Below are 18,435 nucleotides of genomic sequence, written 5' to 3'. Positions count from 1 at the left end.
CGTTCAAAAAGTTTTCCTGTGTCCATTTTACTGCAGACCAAGGCCGTCGGGGGCCAGTTTAGAGTCCCCGGGAATGGAAAATATCCCCCAAGTTCCGGGAAATTTAGCCAAAGTTGGTCAAAATCACGACGCGCGTACGGCGGTCTCGGCTACTCTTTCAGTCCTAAAGTGAAGTGGGGCAATATTTCGGCCCAGAAGCTCGAAACTGAGTGTTTAAAAACTTTTGCTGTCTCAATTTCACTGCAAACCAAGGCCATCAGGAGTTAGTATAGAGACCCAGGGAGTGGAAAATATTCCCCAAATTCCGGGAAATTTAGCCGAAGTTTGTCAAAATCACCAGGGCGTAAGGCGGTCTTGGCTGATCTTTCATTCTTAAAGTGAAGTGGGGCTATATTTCGCCCCAGAAGCTCGAAAGTGAGCGTTCAAAAAGTTTTCCTGTGTCAATTTCACTTCGAAGCAAAGCCATCAAGAGTTAGTTTAGAGTCCCAGGGACTGGAAAATATCCCGTAAGTGCCGAAGAATCGAGACAAAGTTTGGCAAAATAAATAAGCGCGTAAGGCCGTCTCGGCTACTCTTTTAGTGTTAAAATAAAGTGGGGCTCTATTTCGGCCCAGAAGCTCCAAAGTAAGGGTTCAAAAAAGCTTTGCTGTGTCAATTTCACTGGAAACCAAGGCCATCAGGAGTTAGTTTAGTGTTCCCGGGACTGGAATATATCCCCCAGGTTGCGGGAAATCGAGCCGAAGTTAGTCAAAATCACGATTTGCGTAAGACAGACTCGGCTACTCTTACTCTTAAAAAGATGTGCGGCCATATTTCGGCCCAGAAGCTCGAAGGTGAGTCTTCACAACGTGTTGCTCTGTCAGTTGCAATGCAAAGCAAGGCGATCAGGAGTTAGTTTAGAGTCCCCGGGACTGGAAAATATCCCCCAAGTTCCGGGATATCGATCCGAAGTTGGTCAAAATCACGATGCGCGAAACGCGATCTCGGATATTGTTTCAGTCTTAAAGTGAAGTGGGGCTATATTTCGGCCCAGAAGCTCGAAAGTGACCGTTTAAAAAGTTACGCTTTGTGCATTTAACTGCAAGCAGATGCCATCAGGAGTTAGTTTAAAGTCCCCCGGACTGGAAAATATCTGCCAAGTTCCGGGAAATCGAGCTAAACTTGGTCAAAATCACGATGCCTGTAAGACGGTCTCCGCTACTCTTTCAGTCTTAAAGTGAAGTGGGGCTATATTTCGGCCCAGAAGCTGCAAAGTGATCGTTAAAAAAGTTATGCTCTGTGCATTTCACTGCAAACCAAGGCCATCAGGAGTTAGTTTACAGTCCCCCGGACCGGAAAATATCCCCCAAGTTCCGGGAAATCGAGCTGAACTTGGTCAAAATCACGATGCGCATAAGGCGGTCTCGGCTAATATTTCAGGGTTAAAATGAAGTGGGCTTCTATTTAAGCCCACAAGCTAGAAGGTGAGTGTTAAAAAAGGTCTGCTCTGTCCATTTCTCCGAAAACCAAGGCCATAAGGAGTTAATTAAGAGCTCGCGGGACTCGAATATATCCGCCAAGCTCCGGGAAATCGACCCGAAGTTGGTCAAAATCACGATTCGCGCAAGACGGTTTCGGCTACTCTTTCAGTCTTAAAGTAAAGTGGGCTACATTTCGGGGCAGCTCGAAAGTGAGCGTTCAAAAAGTTTCGCTGTGTCTATTTCAATGCAAACCAAGACGATCAGGAGTTAGTTTAGAGTCTCCGGGACTGGAAAATATCCCCCAAATTCCGGGAAATGGAGCCGAAGTTGGTCAAAATTACGATGCGCGCAAGGCGGTCTCAGCTATTCTTTCAGTCTTAAAGTGAAGTTGGGCTATATTTTAGGCCAGAAGCTCGAAGATAAGCGTTCAAAAAGTTTTGCTGTGGCCATTTCACTGCAAACCAAGGCCATCAGGAATAAGTTTAGAGTCCACAGAACTGGAAAATATTCCCTAATTTCCGGTAAATCGAGCCGAAGTTGGTCAAAATCACGATGCGCGACGGGCGGACTCGGCTCATCTTTCACTCATTAAGTGGAGTGGGGCTATATTTCGGCCTAGAAGCTCGAAACTTTGCTTTCAAAAAGTTTGGCTGTTTCAATTTCACTGCAAAACAAGGCCATCCGGACTTAGTTTAGAATCCCCGGGACTAGAAAATATCCCCCAAGTCCCGCGAAATCAAGCCGAAGATGGTCAAAATCACGATGCGCGTAAGGCGGTCTCGGCTACTCTTTAAGTCTTAAAATGAAGTGGGGCTATGTTTCGGCCTAGAAGCTCGAAAGGAAGCGTTCAGAAAGTTTTCCTGTGTCCATTTTACTGCAAACCCAGGCGATCAGGAGTTAGTTTAGTGTCCCCGGGACTGGAATATATCCCCCAAGTTCGGGGAAATCGAGCCAAATTTGTTCAAAATCACCATGCGCGTAAGAAGGTCTCGGCTACTCTATCACTCTTAAAGTGAAGTGGGGCTATATTCGGCTCAGAAGCTTGAAGGTGAGCGTTTAAAATGTTTTGCTCTGTCCATTTCAATGCAAACCAAGGCGATCGGGAGTTAGTTTACAGTCCCTGGGATTGAAAAGTATCCCACAAGTTCCGGCAAATTGAGCCAAAGTTGCTCAAAATCACGATGCGCGTAAGGCCGTTTCGTCTATTTTTTCAGTCTTAAAATGAAGTGGGGCTATATTTCGACCTAGAAGCTCGGCACCGAGCGTGCGCTAATTTAATCTGTGTCGATTTCACTGAAAACTAAGGCAATCAGGAGTTACTTTAGAGCTCCCAAAGCTGGAAACTATCCCCCAAGTTCCGGGAAATCGAGCCATAGAGGCTCAAAATCCCGATGCGCGTAAGGCGGTCTCGTCTACTCTTTCAGCCTTAAAATGAAATGGGCTATATTTCGGCCCAAAGGCTCGAAAGTGAGCGTTCAAAAAGTTTTCCTGTGTCCATTTCACTGCAAACCGAGGCCAAGAGGAAATACGTTAGAGTCCCCGGGACTGTAAAATATCTCCTAAGTTCCGGGAAATCAAGCGGAAGCTGGTCAAAATCACGTTGCGCGCAAGGCGGTCTCGGCTACTCTTTCAGTTTTAAAGTGAAGTGGGGCTATATTTCGACCCAGCAGCTCGAAAGTGAGCGTTCATAAAGTTTTCCTGTGTCCATTGCTCGGCCAACCAAGGCAATCAGGAGTTAGTTTAGAGTCCCCGGGACTGGAAAATATCCCCCCAGTTCCGGGAAATGGAGCCGAACTTGGTCAAAATCACGATGCGCTTAAGACGGTCTCGGCTACTCTTTAAGTCTTAAAGTGAAGTGGGGCTATGTGTTTGCCCAGAAGCTTTAAAGTGAGCGTTGAAAAAGTTTTGCCGTTTCCATTTTACTGCAAACCAAGGCAATCAGGAGTTAGTTTAAAGTTCCCAGGTCTGGAAAATATCCTCCAAGTTCCTGGAAATCGAGGCGTAGTTTGTCAAAATCACGATTCGCATAAGGCGGTCTCGGCTACTCTTTCAGTCTTAAAGTGAAGTGTGGCTATATTTTGGCCCACAAGCTCGCACAAGAGCGTTAAAACAGTTTTGCTGTGTCCATTTTACTGCAAAGCAAGGCCATCAGGAGTTAGTTTAGAGTCCCCGGGACTGGAAAATATCCTTCAAGTTTCGGAAAATCGAGCTTAAGTTAGTCAAAATTACGATGCGCGTAAGGCGGCCTCGGCTACTCTTTCAATCTTAAAATGAAGTGGGGCTAAAGTTTTGGGCCCAGAAGCTGGAAAGTCAGCGTTCAAAAAGTTTTGCTGTTTCCATTTCACTCCAAACCAAGACAAGCAGGAGTTAGTTTAGAGTCCCCGGGACTGGAAAATACCCCCCAAGTTCCGGGAAATCAACCCGAAGTTTGTCAAAATCACGATGTGCGTAAGGCGGTCTCGGCTACCCTTTTAGTGTTAAAGTAAAGTGGGAGTATATTTCGGCCCAGAAGCTCGAAATTGAGTGTTCAAAGAGTTTTGCTGTGTCCATTTTACTGCAAACCAAAGCCATCAGGAATTAGTTTAGAGTCCTCAGAACTGGAATATATCCCCTAAGTTCCGGCAAATCGAGCCGAACTTGCTCAAAATCAGGATGCGCGTAAGTTGGTCTCGGCTACTCTTTCAGTCTTCAAGTGAAGTGGGGCTCTATTTCGGTCCAGAACCTCGAAAGTGTGCGTTCAAAAACTTGTGCTGTGTAAATTTCACTGCAAACCATGGCAATCGGGAGTTAGTTTAGAGTCCCCGGGACTGGAAAATATTCCCCAAGTTTCGGGAAATCGAGCAGAAGTTGATCAAAATCACGATGCGCGTAACGCGGTCTCGGCTACTGTTTCAGTCAAAGTGAAGTGTGGCTGTATTTCGGCTCACAAGCTCGAAAGTGAGCGTTCAAAAAGTTTTGCTGTGTCCATTTCACTGCAAACCAAGGCCATCAGGCGTTAGTTTAGAGTACGCGGAAGTAGAAAATATCCCCCCAGTTCCGGGAAATCGAGCCCAAGTTGGTCAAAATCACGATGCGCGCAAGGCGGTCCCGGCTACTCTTTAAGTCTTAAAGTGAAGTTGCGCTATATTTCGGCCCAGAGGCTCGAAAGTGCGCATTCGAAAAGTTTTACTGTGTCCATTTCACTGCAAAGCAAGGCCATCAGGAGTTAGTTTAGAGCCCTTGCGACTAGAAAATATTTCCCAAGTTCCGCCAGATCGAGCCGAAGTTGGTCAAAGTCACGATGCGCGTAAGGCGCTCTCGGTTAGTCTTTCAGTCTTAAAGTGAAGTTGGGCTATAGTTCGGCCAAGAAGCTCGAAAGTGCGCGTTCAAAAAGTTTTGCTCTGTCCCTTTCGCTGGAAACCAAGGCCGTCAGGAGTTAGTTTAGAGTCCCCGGGAGTGGAAAATATTCTCCAAGTTCCAGGAAATCGCGCAGAAGTTGATCAAAATCACCATGCGCGTAACGGACTGTCGGCTGTTCTTTCAGTCTTAAAATTAAGTAGGGTTATATTTCAGCCCTGAAGCTCGAAGGTGAGCGTTCAGAATGTTTTGCTGTGTTCATTAAATTGGAAACCAAGGTCATCGGGAGTTAGTTTAGCGTCCCCGGGACTTTAAATTATTCGCCAATGTCCGGGAAATCGAGCAAAAGTGGCCCAAAATCACGATGCGCGTCAGGCGGTCTCGGTTAGTCTTTCAGTCTTAAAGTGAAGTTGGCCTATAGTTCGGCCAAGAAGCTCGAAATTGCGCGTTCAAAAAGTTTAGGTCTGTCCCTTTCACTGGAAACCAAGGCCGTCAGTAGTTAGTGTAGAGTCCCCGGGACTGCAAAATATTCTCCAAGTTCCAGGAAATCGCGCCGAAGTTGATCAAAATCACCATGCGCGTAACGGGCCCTCGGCTATTCTTTCAGTCTTAAATTTAAGAGGCGCTGCGCCTAAGAAACGACCGATGATTTCCGGCTAAAAAATAAAATCGGCCGCTTTTTATCTCCCAAGTGGAGGTTACCGAATACTATTTAAAAATGAATTTCTTTTGTTTCAGTTTCGCTTTAAACCAAAAATATCGAGCCGCAAACTTTCTCCGTCTGATAGCAGCAAAATCAGGCCGAAAATAAGCCCCCGCAAAAAAACTGTTCAGAAACTACTATCGCAACGCAAAATAATGAGAAAACTACACAGTGTTGAAGAAAAAGGCCTTCTAATGAAATATCATTCGATAAACATCAAAAAACTGCCGAAGCGATTGAAAAATAAAGTTTCAAATATTGCATACTAAATTAGATGCAGCGTTGGAGCTGATTTTAAAATAATTATTTCTCAAAAGTTCCACGCTTTTGAAAGCAATCAAAGTGATGAATCAGACATTGGAGGGATATATATCACGTTTCTGGAAAAACATTCTTCGGCCAAAGTATATTGACCTTGTACAAAGCGTTCAAATTTACCGTGTTTACCGTTATCCTGCTACTTCGGCGAAACACTTCTCTTTTACCAATACGGCCGTGGATAGCGTGTTAAACGCCACTTTAAACCTTGCTAGGCATTCAAAGACCATCCTGAGTAGAAGGACGTAGAATTAAAAGAGAAAGGAAGATAAAAAATACGCAGAAAAAGAGAATAACTCGAAATTACCATCTGCTAACGAAAGTTGAATCTGGAAAATGTCGTCGCGTGACAGCGGCCATTGACGCGATTTGTATAAATAGCGGCGGAATCCAAACGAATGCACAAATAGGAAAACACTTTTTCCCGGTTAGAAAACGTTTAGTGGAACAATGTTATGTTATTTTTCACAAATGATGGTCACTCAAAAAGAAAAACTTCCCCAACCGCCACACCGTTTTGGCCGCAGCGTGATCTGAGTTCCGGGGTCACGACTGGATCCCTAGCCGCTGACCGACCGAAGGACATTGCAGACTCGTTTTCCCACGCTCTTGCGACTTGACGTGACAAATGACGTCAATGGCCGCTGTCACGGGACGACATTTTCCAGATTCAACTTTCGTTAGCAGATGGTAATTTCGAGTTATTTTCTTTTTCTGCGTATTTTTTATCTTCCTTTCTCTTTTAATTCTACGTCCTTCTACTCAGGATGGTCTTTGAATGCCTAGCAAGGTTTAAAGTGGCGTTTACCACGCCGTCCACGGCCGTATTGGCAAAAGAGAAGTGTTTCGCCGAAGTAGCAGGATAACGGTAAACACGGTAAATTTGAACGCTTTGTACAAGGTCAATATACTTTGGCCGAAGAATGTTTTTCCAGAAACGTGATATATATCCCTCCAATGTCTGATTCATCACTGTGATTGCTTTCAAAAGCGTGGAACTTTTGAGAGATAATTATTTTAAAATCAGCTCCAACGCTGAATCTAAATTAGGATGCAATATTTGAAACTTTATTTTTCAATCGCTTCGGCAGTTTTGTGATGTTTATCGAATGATATTGCATTAGAAGGCCTTTTTCTTTAACACTGTGTAGTTTTCTCATTATTTTACGTTGCGATAGTAATTTCTGAACAGTTTTTTGCGGGGGCTTATTTTCGGCCTGATTTTGCTGCTCTCAGACGGAGAAAGTTTGCGGCTCGATATTTTTGGTTTAAAGCGAAACTGAAACAAAAGAAATTCATTTTTAAATAGTATTCGGTAACCTCTCCTTGGGAGATAAAAATCGGCCGATTTTATTTCTTAGCCGAAAATCATCGGTCGTTTCTTAGGCGCAGGGCCTCTTAAGTAGGGCTATATTTCGGCCCTGAAGCTCGAAGGTGAGCGTTCAGAATGTTTTGCTGTGTTCATTAAATTGGAAACCAAGGTCATCGGAGTTGGTTTAGCGTCCCCGGGACTTTAAATTATTCGCCAACTTCCGGGAAATCGAGCAAAAGTGGCCCAAAATTACGATGCGCGTCAGGCGGTCTCGGTTAGTCTTTCAGTCTTAAAGTGAAGTTGGCCTATAGTTCGGCCAAGAAGCTCGAAATTGCGCGTTCAAAAAGTTTAGGTCTGTCGCTTTCACTGGAAACCAAGGCCGTCAGGAGTTAGTGTAGAGTACACGGGAGTGGAAAATATTCTCCAAGTGCCAGGAAATCGCGCCGAAGTTGATCAAAATCACCATGCGCGTAACGGGCGCTCGGCTATTGTATCAGTCTTAAATTTAAGTAGGGCTATATTTCGGCCCTGAAGCTCGAAGGTGAGCGTTCAGAATGTTTTGCTGTGTTCATTAAATTGGAAACCAAGGTCACCGGGAGTTAGTTTAGCGTCCCCGGGACTTTAAATTATTCGCCAACTTCCGGGAAATCGAGCAAAAGTGGCCCAAAATCACGATGCGCGTCAGGCGGTCTCGGTTAGTCTTTCAGTCTTAAAGTGAAGTTGGCCTATAGTTCGGCCAAGAAGCTCGAAAGTGCGCGTTCAAAAAGTTTAGGTCTGTCCCTTTCACTGGAAACCAAGGCCGTCAGGAGTTAGTTTAGAGTCCCCGGGAGTGGAAAATATTCTCCAAGTGCCAGGAAATCGCGCCGAAGTTGATCAAAATCACCATGCGCGTAACGGGCTCTGGGCTATTCTTTCAGTCTTAAATTTAAGTAGGGCTATATTTCGGCCCTGAAGCTAGAAGGTGAGCGTTCAGAATGTTTTGCTGTGTTCATTAAATTGGAAACCAAGGTCACCGGGAGTTAGTTTAGCGTCTCCGGGACTTGAAATTATTCGCCAACTTCCGGGAAATCGAGCAAAAGTGGCTAAAAGTCACGATGCGCGTAAGGCGGTCTCGGTTAGTCTTTCAGTCTTAAAGTGAAGTTGGGCTATAGTTCGGCCAAGAAGCTCGAAAGTGCGCGTTCAAAAAGTTTAGGTCTTTCGCTTTCACTGGTAACCAAGGCCGTCAGTAGTTAGTTTAGAGTCCCCGGGAGTGAAAAATATTCTCCAAGTTCCGGGAAATCGCGCCGAAGTTGATCAAAATCACCATGGGCGTAACGGGCTTTCGGCTATTCTTCCAGTCTTAAATTTAAGTAGGGCTATATTTCGGCCCTGAAGCTCGAAGGTGAGCGTTCAGAATGTTTTGCTGTGTTCATTAAATTGGAAACCAAGGTCATCGGGAGTTAGTTTAGCGTCCCCGGGACTTTAAATTATTCGCCAATGTCCGGGAAATCGAGCAAAAGTGGCCCAAAATCACGATGCGCGTAAGGCGGTCTCGGCTACTCTTTCAGTCTTAAAATTAAGGGGGGCTATATTTCGACCTAGAAGCTCGAGACCGGGCGTGCGCTAATTTTACCTGTGTCCATTTCACTGACATCTTAGGCGATCAGGTGTTAGTTTAGAGTCTTGGGACTGGAAAATATTTCCCAAATTCTGGCAGATCGAGCCAAAGTTGCTCAAAATCACGATTCGCGTAAGGCGGTCTCGGCTACTCTTTCAGTCTTAAAATGAAGTGGGGCTATATTTCGGCCGAGAAGCTCGACACCGAGCGTGCGCTCCTTTTACCTTTGTACATATCACTGAAAACTAAGTTCATCATGAGTTAGCATAGAGTCCTCGGGACTGGAAAATATTCCCCGAGTTCCGGCAAATCGAGCCAAAGATGCTCAAAATCAAGATGCGAGTAAGGCGGTCTCGGCTACTCTTTCACTCTGAAAATGAAGTGGGGCCATATTTCGGTTCTACAAGCTTGACACCGAGCGTGCGCTCCTTTTGCCTGTGTCCTTTTCACTAAGAACTAAGTCCATCAGGAGATAGTTTAGAGTCCTCGAGACTGGAAACTATCCTCCAAGTTTCGGCAAATTGAGCCATAGTTTCTTAAAATTACGATAAGCGTACGGCAGTTTCGTTTACTCTTTCAGTCTTAAAATGAAGTGGGGCTTTATTTCGACCTAGAAGCTCGACAAGGAGCGTGCGCTCCTTTTAACTGTGACCATTTTACTGAAAACTAAGGTTATCGGGAGTTAGCTTAGAGTCCCCGGAACTGGAAAATATCCCCCAAGTTTTGGCAGATCGAGCCATAGTGCCTAAAACTTTCGATGCGCTTAAGGCGGTTTCGTCTACCCTTTCAGTCTTAAAATAAAGTGGGGCTAGATTTCGGCCTACAACCTGGAAACCTAGCGTGCGCTCCTTTTACCTGTGTCCATTTCACTGAAAACCAAGGCAATCAGGAGTTAGTTTAGAGCTTCCGGGACTGGAAAATATCCCCCAAACCCCGAGAAATCAAGCCGAAGTTGGACAAATTTACCATGCGCGTAAGGCGGTCTCGGCTATTCTTTCAGTCTTAAAGTGAAGTGGAGTTATATTTCGGCCCAGAAGCTCGAAAGTGAGCGTTCAAAAAGTTATCCTGTGTCCATTTCACTGCAAACCAACGCCATCAGGAGTTAGTTTAGAGTTCCCGAAACTGGAAAATATCCCCCAAGTTCCGCGAAATCGAGACGAAGTTTGTCAAAATCACGATGCGCGTATGGCGGTCTCGGCTACTCTTTCAATCTTAAAGTGAAGTAGGGCTATATTTCGGTCCAGAAGCTCGAAAGTGAGCGTTCAAAAAGTTTTGCTCTCTCAATTTTATTGAAAACGAAGGCTATCGTGAGTTAGTTTAGAGTCCCCGGGACTGAAAAATATCCCTTAAGTTCCGGAAACTCGAGCCGAAGTTGCTCAAAATCACGATGCGCCTAAGGCGGTCTCGGCTACTCTTTCAGTTTTGAAGTGAAGTGGGGCTATATTTCTCCCAAGAATTTCGAAAGTATGCGTTCAAAAAAATTGGCTGTGTCCATTTCACTGCAAACCAAGGCAATCAGGAATTACTTTAGAGTCCTTGGGACTGGAATATATCCCCGAAGTTTCGGGAAATCTAGCCGAAGTTGGTCAAAACCACGATGCGCGTAAGACGGTCTCGGCTACTCTTTCAGTCTTAAAGTGAAGTGGGGCTATATTTCGGCTCAGAAGCTCGAAGGGGAGCGTTCAAAAAGTTTTGCTCTCTCCATTTCAATGCAAACCAAGGCAATCAGGAGTTACTTTAGAGTCCCCGGTACCGGAAAATATCCCCCATTTCCCGGGAAATCGAGCCAAAGTTGGTCACAATCACGATAAGCGTAAGGCGGTCTCGGCTACTCTTTCATTCTTAAAGTGAACTGGGGCAATATTTCCGCCCAGAAGCTTGAAAGTGAGCGTTCAGAAAGTTTAGCTGTGTCCATTTCACTCCAAAGCAAGGCCATCAGGAGTTACGTTAGAGTCCTCGGGACTGTAAAATATCCCCCAAGTTCCGGGAAATCGAGCCGAAGTTGGTCAAACTTACGATGCGCGTAAGCCGGTCTCGGCTACTCTTTCAATCTTAAAGTAAAGTGGAGCTATATTTCGGCCCAGAAGCTCGAAAGTGAGCGTTCAAAAAGTTTTCCTGTGTCCATTTTACTGCAGACCAAGGACGTCGGGGGCCAGTTTAGAGTCCCAGGGAATGGAAAATATCCCCAGAGTTCCGGGAAATTTAGCCAAAGGCTGTCAAAATCACGACGCGCGTACGGCGGTCTCGGCTACTCTTTCAGTTTTAAAGTGAAGTGGGGCAATATTTCGGCCCAGAAGCTCCCAACTGAGTGTTTAAAAAGTTTTGCTGTCTCAATTTCACTGCAAACCAAGGCCATCAGGAGTTAGTTTAGAGACCCAGGGAGTGGAAAATATTCCCCAAATTCCGGGAAATTTAGCCGAAGTTTGTCAAAATCACCAGGGCGTAAGGCGGTCTTGGCTAATCTTTCAGTCTTCAAGTGAAGTGGGGCTATATTTCGCCCCAGAAGCTCGAAAGTGAGCGTTCAAAAAGTTTTCCTGTGTCAATTTCACTTCGAAGCAAAGGCATCAAGAGTTAGGTCAGAGTCCCAGGGACTGGAAAATATCCCGTAAGTGCCGCAAAATCGGGACAAAGTTTGGCAAAATAAATAAGCGCGTAAAGCCGTTTCGGCTTCTCTTTTAGTGTTAAAATAAAGTGGGGCTCTATTTCGGCCCAGAAGCTCCAAAGTAAGGGTTCAAAAAAATTTGCTGTGTCCATTTCACTGGAAACCAAGGCCATCAGGAGTTAGTTTAGTGTTCCCGGGACTGCAATATATCCCCCAGGTTCCGAGAAATCGAGCCGAAGTTAGTCAAAATCACTCTTACTCTTAAAAAGAAGTGGGGCTATATTTCGGCCCAGAAGCTCGAAGGTGAGTCTTCACAACGTTTTGCTCTGTCAGTTTCAATGCAAAGCAAGGCGATCAGGAGTTAGTTTAGAGTCCCCAGGACTGGAAAATATCCCCCAAGTTGCGGGAAATCGAGCTGAACTTGGTCAAAATCACGATGCGCGTAAGGCGGTCTCGGCTAATATTTCAGGGTTAAAGTGAAGTGGGCTTCTATTTAAGCCCACAAGCTAGAAGGTGAGTGTTAAAAAAGTTCTGCTCTGTCCATTTCTCCGAAAACCAAGGCCATAAGGAGTTAATTTAGAGCTCATGGGACTCGAATATATCCGCCAAGCTCCGGGAAATCGACCCGAAGTTGGTCAAAATCACGATTCGCGCAAGACGGTTTCGGCTACTCTTTTAGTCTTAAAGTAAAGTGGGCTATATTTCGGGCCAGGAGGTCGAAAGTGAGCGTTCAAAGAGTTTCGCTGTGTCTATTTCAATGCAAACCAAGACGATCAGGAGTTAGTTTAGAGTCTCCGGGACTGGAAAATATCCCCCAAATTTCGGGACATCGAGCTGAAGTTGGTCAAAATCACGATGCGCGCAAGGCGGTCTCAGCTATTCTTTCAGTCTTAAAGTGAAGTTGGCCTATATTTTAGGCCAGAAGCTCGAAGATAAGCGTTCAAAAAGTTTTGCTGTGTCAATTTCACTGCAAACCAAGGCCATCAGGAATTAGTTTAGAGACCCAGGGAGTGGAAAATATCCCTCAAATTCCGGGAAATTTAGCCGAAGTTGGTCAAAATCACCATGTGCGTAAGGCGGTCTCGGCTAATCTTTAAGTCTTAAAGTGAAGTGGGGCTATATTTCTGCCCAGAAGCTCGAAAGTGACCGTTCAAAAGGTCTTCCTGTGTCAATTTCACTGCAAACAAAGGCGAGCAGAAGTTAGGTTAGAGTCCCAGGGACTGGAAAATACCCTGTAAGTGCGGGAAAATGGGGACAAAGGTTGTCAAAATGAAGATACGCGTAAGGCCGTCTCGGCTATTCGTTCAGTCTTAAAGTGAAGTGAGGCTCTACTTCGGCCCAGAAGGTCCAAAGTGAGCGTTCAAAAAAAAATTGCTGTGTCCATTTCACTGCAAACCAAGGCAATCAGGAGATAGTTTAGAGTCCCCGAGACTTGAATATATCCCGTAAGTTCCGGGAAATCGAGCCAAAGTTTGTCAAACTCACGATGCGCGTAGGACGGACTCGGCTACTCTTTCAATTTTAAAGTAGAGTGGGGCTATATTTCGGCCCAGAGGCTCGAAGGTGAGCGGTCAAAATGTTTTCCTCTGTCCATTTCAATACAAACCAAGGTGATCAGGAGTTAGTTTAGAGTCCTCGGGACTGGAAAATGCCCCCAAAGTTCCTAGAAATCGATCCGAAGTTGGTCAAAATCACGATGCGCGTAAGGCGGTCTTGGCTACTCTTTCAGTCTTAAAGTGAAGTGTGGCTATATTTCGGCAAAGAAGGTCGAAAGTGAGCGTTGAAAATGTTATGCTGTGTCCAATTCACTGCAAAGCAAGGTAATCAGGTGTTAGTTTAGAGTCCGCCGGATTTGAAAATATCCCCCAAGTTCCGGGAAATCGAGTCTACGCTGGTCAAAATCACGATGTCTGTAAGGCGCTCTCGCTTACTCTTTCAGTCTTTAAGTGAAGTGGGGCTACATTTGGGCCAAGAAGCTCGAAAGTGAACGTTCAAAAAGTTTTGCTGTGTCCATTTCAATGCGAACCAAGGCCATCAGGAGTTACTTTAGAGTCCGTGAGACTAAAAAATATTCCCCAAGTTCCGGGAAACCGAGCCGAAGTTGGTCAAAATCACGATGCGCGTAAGGCGGGCTCGGCTACTCTTTTAGTCTTAAAGTAAAGTGGGGCTATATCTCGTCCCAGAAGCTCGAAAATGAGCGTTCAAAAAGCCTTGTTGTGTCCAGTTTACTGCAGACAAAGGACGTCGGGGGTCAGTTTAGAGTCCCCGGGAATGGAAAATATCCCCCAAGTTCCGGGAAATTTAGCCGAAGTTGGTCAAAATCACGGCGCGCGTACGCGGTCTCGGCTACTCTTTCAGTCTTAAAGTGAAGTGGGGCAATATTTCGGCCCAGAAGCTCGAAACTGAGTGTTTAAAAAGTTTTGCTGTGTCAATTTCACTGCAAACCAAGACCATCAGGAGTTAGTATAGAGACCCAGGGAGTGGAAAATATCCCCCAAATTCCGGGAAATTTAGCCTAAGTTTGTCAAAATCACCATGGGCGTAAGACGGTCTAGGCTAATCTTTCAGTCTTAAAGTGAAGTGGGGCTATATTTCGCCCCAGAAGCTCGAAAGTGAGCGTTCAAAAAGTTTTCCCTTGTCAAGGTCACTTCAAACCAAGGTGATCAGGAGTTAGTTTAGGGTCCGCAGGACTGGAAAATATCCCCCAGGTTCCGCGATATCGATCCGAAGTTGGTCAAAATCACGATTCGCGAAACGCGGCTCGGCTATTGTTGCAGTCTTAAAGTGAAGTGGGGCTATATTTCAGCCCAGAAGCTCGAAAGTGACCGTTTAAAAAGTTACGCTTCGTGCATTTAACTGCAAAAAAAGGCCATCAGGAGTTATTTTAAAGTCCCCCGGACTGGAAAATATCCGCCAAGTTCCGGGAAATCGAGCTGAACTTGGTCAAAATCACGATGTCTGTAAGGCGGTCTCGGCTATTCTTTCAGTCTTCAAGACAAGTGGGGCTATATTTTGGCGCAGAAGCTCGAAGATGAGCGTTCAAAAAGTTTTGCTGTCTATTTCACTGCAAACCAAGGCCATCAGGAGATAGTTTAGTTTCCACAGAACTGGAAAATATTCCCTAAGTTCCGGAAAATCAAGCCAAATCAAGTCAAAATCACGATGTCTGTAAGGCGGTCTCGGCAACTCTTTAAGTCTTAAAGTGAAGTGGAGTTATATTTCGGCCCAGAAGGTCCAAAGTGAGCGTTCAAAAAGTTTTGCTGTGTCCATTTCACTGCAAAGCAAGGCCATCAGGAGTTAGTTTAGAGTCCCCAGGACTGGAAAATATCCCCCAAGTTCCGGAAAATCAAGCCAAAGGTGGTCAAAATCACGATGCGCGTAAGACGGTCTCGGCTACTCTTTCAGGCTTAAAGTGAAGTGGGGCTATATTCGGCTGAAAAGCTTGAAGGTGAGTGTTTAAAATGTTTTGCTCTGTCTATTTCAATGCAAACCAAGGCGATCGGGAGTTAGTTTACAGTCCCTGGGATTGAAAAATATCCCACAAGTTCCGGCAAATTGAGCCAAAGTTGCTCAAAATCACGATGCGCGTAAGGCCGTTTCGTCTATTTTTTCAGTCTTAAAATGAAGTTCTTATAAGATTAAATTTTGAAATACAGTTAACAATAAAGATTAGCGAAAAAACTTAGCAACGACGTTTCGGTGTCATCCTGGCACCATTTTCAAGTTAAAAAATATTTGTGCGAAAAGTAAACTAATTTATACCAATGGTAGAGGTGCGAAATTGAATAAATTAAGATTAAGATAGCTGTTCAATGTTCATGTTCATTCCAATGAGGTGTCAAACACTGGTAATGAGTTCAGAGTCTGTTCAAAGCCTAAACAAATACTTTTGCGCGAATGGAGTCTGACTGTGTGTTAAGGCTCGGTTTCTTCTTGCGAATCCACAACATTTCGTGGATCAAGCAATCGAACTTTCCCTGACATTTCTTTAGGATCTTAAAGTTGTTAGTCAGGTCACCAACTGTATCAACTCGGTGTTCATTTTGAAGGTGTTTTCCGATGGCGGTAAATCGGTGTTCCTCAATGCGCTTGTAAAGATGACGGCTAGTGTAACCGACGTATTCTGCATCACACAGATCACATATATAGTTATAAACAACGCACTGTTGATTGATCAAAGGTGGTTTTGGCTCTTGTACTTTGAGATCATCGCCAATTTTACGGCTTCTGAACACCGGCTGTAGTTTGTGATCAAGTTTATTACTCAAGTCCGAGAGATGTTTCTTTACTATGTCCGCTGATTTCTGGTCTTTAAAAGGCAGGACAATGCGGTAGATATTCTCTGTTGGAGGCGTCGATCTTGTGTCTGGTGACATCACTGAATTAACGAAACGGGTGATGGTGGAGTTCACAAGAGAATCTGAGTACTTGAGGTTAGAAAAGATCAGTTTAAGGCGTTCGCATTCTGTTGAGAATAGTTCCCATGTTGAGGACAAGCGGTAAGCACGGTTTAACATGGTTTTAACTAAAGATCTTTTATAGCAGTTGTCGACATGACTTTGGTGGTGTAAGAGGAGACCAGTGTTTGTGGATTTACGGTAAACACTTGTTACCAGCTTGCAGCCCTTCTTGCATATTTCAATGCCGACAAATGGTAGCTTACCGTTAGATGCGATCTCCATGGTGAAGGATATGGATGGATGACAGTTGTTCAAAGTCTTCAGAAAGGCTTCTGCGGTTGGTATGTCTTTCATTGTGGCTAGTGTATCATCCACATAGCGTCTGTAGAAGTCTGGCAACTTGTTCTCGTTTTGTAGCTTTTCCTCGATAGAACAAAGAAAAGTATTGGCCATTAGGGGACCCAAGGGAGAGCCCATCGCTACTCCATCAATTTGTTGGTAGAGTTGACCGTTAAATTGAAATAGCTGGTCCTTTGTTGCTACTGACAACAGTTCAATTAGATCAACTTTGCTGATGTTTAGATGGTGTGTTTTGTTGAACCAGTTGTCAACAAAAGCTCTATCAGCAAGGATCTCGATGGTTTCTTGTAGTGGGACGTTCGTAAATAGCGAAGAGACATCATAAGGTACTAGGATGTCAGATTCGTTGAGGCTCAGATTGCGAATCTCATCAGCGAAGGAAAATGTGTCAGATATTGTGTAGCTGTTGATCGACAAGGGCTTCAGTTTATCGTCGAGCCATCTCGCGAGGGCGAAGTTGTAAGTACTCGTGGCGGATAGAATGGGCCTCATCGCCAGTTTTTCTTTATGAGTCTTTGGCAGACCATAAAGATGGGCGAGTCGTGATCCTTTCGGGCAAACTGAGTCGGCAATCTGTTTTGGGAGAATTTTGCGCACGACAGATTCAAGGTGTTTCTCTTTCTGCAGTAAAGGGTGGTAGTTTTTGAGCGGTCGTCCACGCGTCTTGGGTCTCTCCGAACTTACGGCCGTAAAATTGGCGATGATCTCAAAGTACAAGAGCCAAAACCACCTTTGATCAATCAACAGTGCGTTGTTTATAACTATATATGTGATCTGTGTGATGCAGAATACGTCGGTTACACTAGCCGTCATCTTTACAAGCGCATTGAGGAACACCGATTTACCGCCATCGGAAAACACCTTCAAAATGAACACCGAGTTGATACAGTTGGTGACCTGACTAACAACTTTAAGATCCTAAAGAAATGTCAGGGAAAGTTCGATTGCTTGATCCACGAAATGTTGTGGATTCGCAAGAAGAAACCGAGCCTTAACACACAGTCAGACTCCATTCGCGCAAAAGTATTTGTTTAGGCTTTGAACAGACACTGAACTCATTACCAGTGTTTGACACCTCATTGGAATGAACATGAACATTGAACAGCTATCTTAATCTTAATTTATTCAATTTCGCACCTCTACCATTGGTATAAATTAGTTTACTTTTCGCACAAATATTTTTTAACTTGAAAATGGTGCCACGATGACACCGAAACGTCGTTGCTCAGTTTTTTTCGCTAATCTTTATTGTTAAAATGAAGTGGGGTTATATTTCGACTTAGAAGCTCGGCACCGAGCGTGCGCTAATTTAACCTGTGTCGATTTCACTGAAAACTAAGGCAATCAGGAGTTAGTTGAGAGCTCCCAAAGCTGAAAACTATCCCCCAAATTCCGGGAAATCGAGCCATAGAGGCTCAAAATCACGATGCGCGTAAGGCGGTCTCGTCTACTCTTTCAGCCTTAAAATGAAATGTGCTATATTTCGGCCCAAAGGCTCGAAAGTGAGCGTTCAAAAAGTTTTCCTGTGTCCATTTCACTACAAACCAAGGCCAAGAGGAAATACGTTAGAGTCCCCGGGACTGTAAAATATCCCCCAAGTTCCGGGAAATCAAGCGGAAGCTGGTCAAAATCACGTTGCGCGCAAGGCGGTCTCGGCTACTCTTTCAGTTTTAAAGTGAAGTGGGGCTATATTTCGCCCCAGCAGCTCGAAAGTGAGCGTTCAAAACGTTTTCCTGTGTCCATTGCTCGGCCAACCAAGGCAATCAGGAGTTAGTTTAGAGTCCCCGGGACTGGAAAATATCCCCCCAGTTCCGGGAAATGGAGCCGAACTTGGTCAAAATCACGATGCGCTTAAGACGGTCTCGGCTACTCTTTAAGTCTTAAAGTGAAGTGGGGCTATTGTTGGCCCAGAAGCTTTAAAGTGAGCGTTGAAAAAGTTTTGCCGTTTCCATTTTACTGCAAACAAGGCAATCAGGAGTTAGTTTAAAGTTCCCGGGTCTGGAAAATATCCCCCAAGTTCCGGGAAATCGAGGCGTAGTTTGTCCAAATCACGATTCGCATAAGGCGGTCTCGGCTACCTTTTTAGTGTTAGAGTAAAGTGGGGCTATATTTTGGCCCAGAAGCTCGAAATTGAGCGTTCAAAAAGTTTTGCTGTGTCCATTTTACTGCAAACCAAGGCCATCAGGAATTAGTTTAGAGTCCTCAGAACTGGAATATATCCCCTAAGTTCCGGCAAATCGAGGCGAAGTTGCTCAAAATCAGGATGCGCGTAAGTCGGTCTCGGCTACTCTTTCAGTCTTCAAGTGAAGTGGGGCTCTATTTCGGTCCAGAACCTCGAAAGTGTGCG

The 18,435-nt window shown here is 44.8% G+C and overlaps 1 long non-coding RNA gene across 1 annotated transcript; it reads left to right on the top strand.

Annotated features, from left to right (window-relative positions):
* The first annotated feature begins 6,461 nt into the window (after positions 1–6,461).
* Positions 6,462–6,699, top strand: LOC149116011 (uncharacterized). The gene is made up of 2 exons (XR_016205818.1): positions 6,462–6,507; positions 6,584–6,699. It is a non-coding gene; the product is annotated as an uncharacterized LOC149116011 (long non-coding RNA).
* Positions 6,700–18,435: the final 11,736 nt, after the last annotated feature.

Source organism: Orbicella faveolata, unplaced genomic scaffold, assembly GCF_042242905.1.
Source record: "Orbicella faveolata isolate gen_17 unplaced genomic scaffold, um_ofav_v1 contig_13, whole genome shotgun sequence".
Lineage (NCBI taxonomy): Eukaryota > Metazoa > Cnidaria > Anthozoa > Scleractinia > Merulinidae > Orbicella > Orbicella faveolata.
This window is presented reverse-complemented; position numbering and strand designations above follow the sequence as displayed.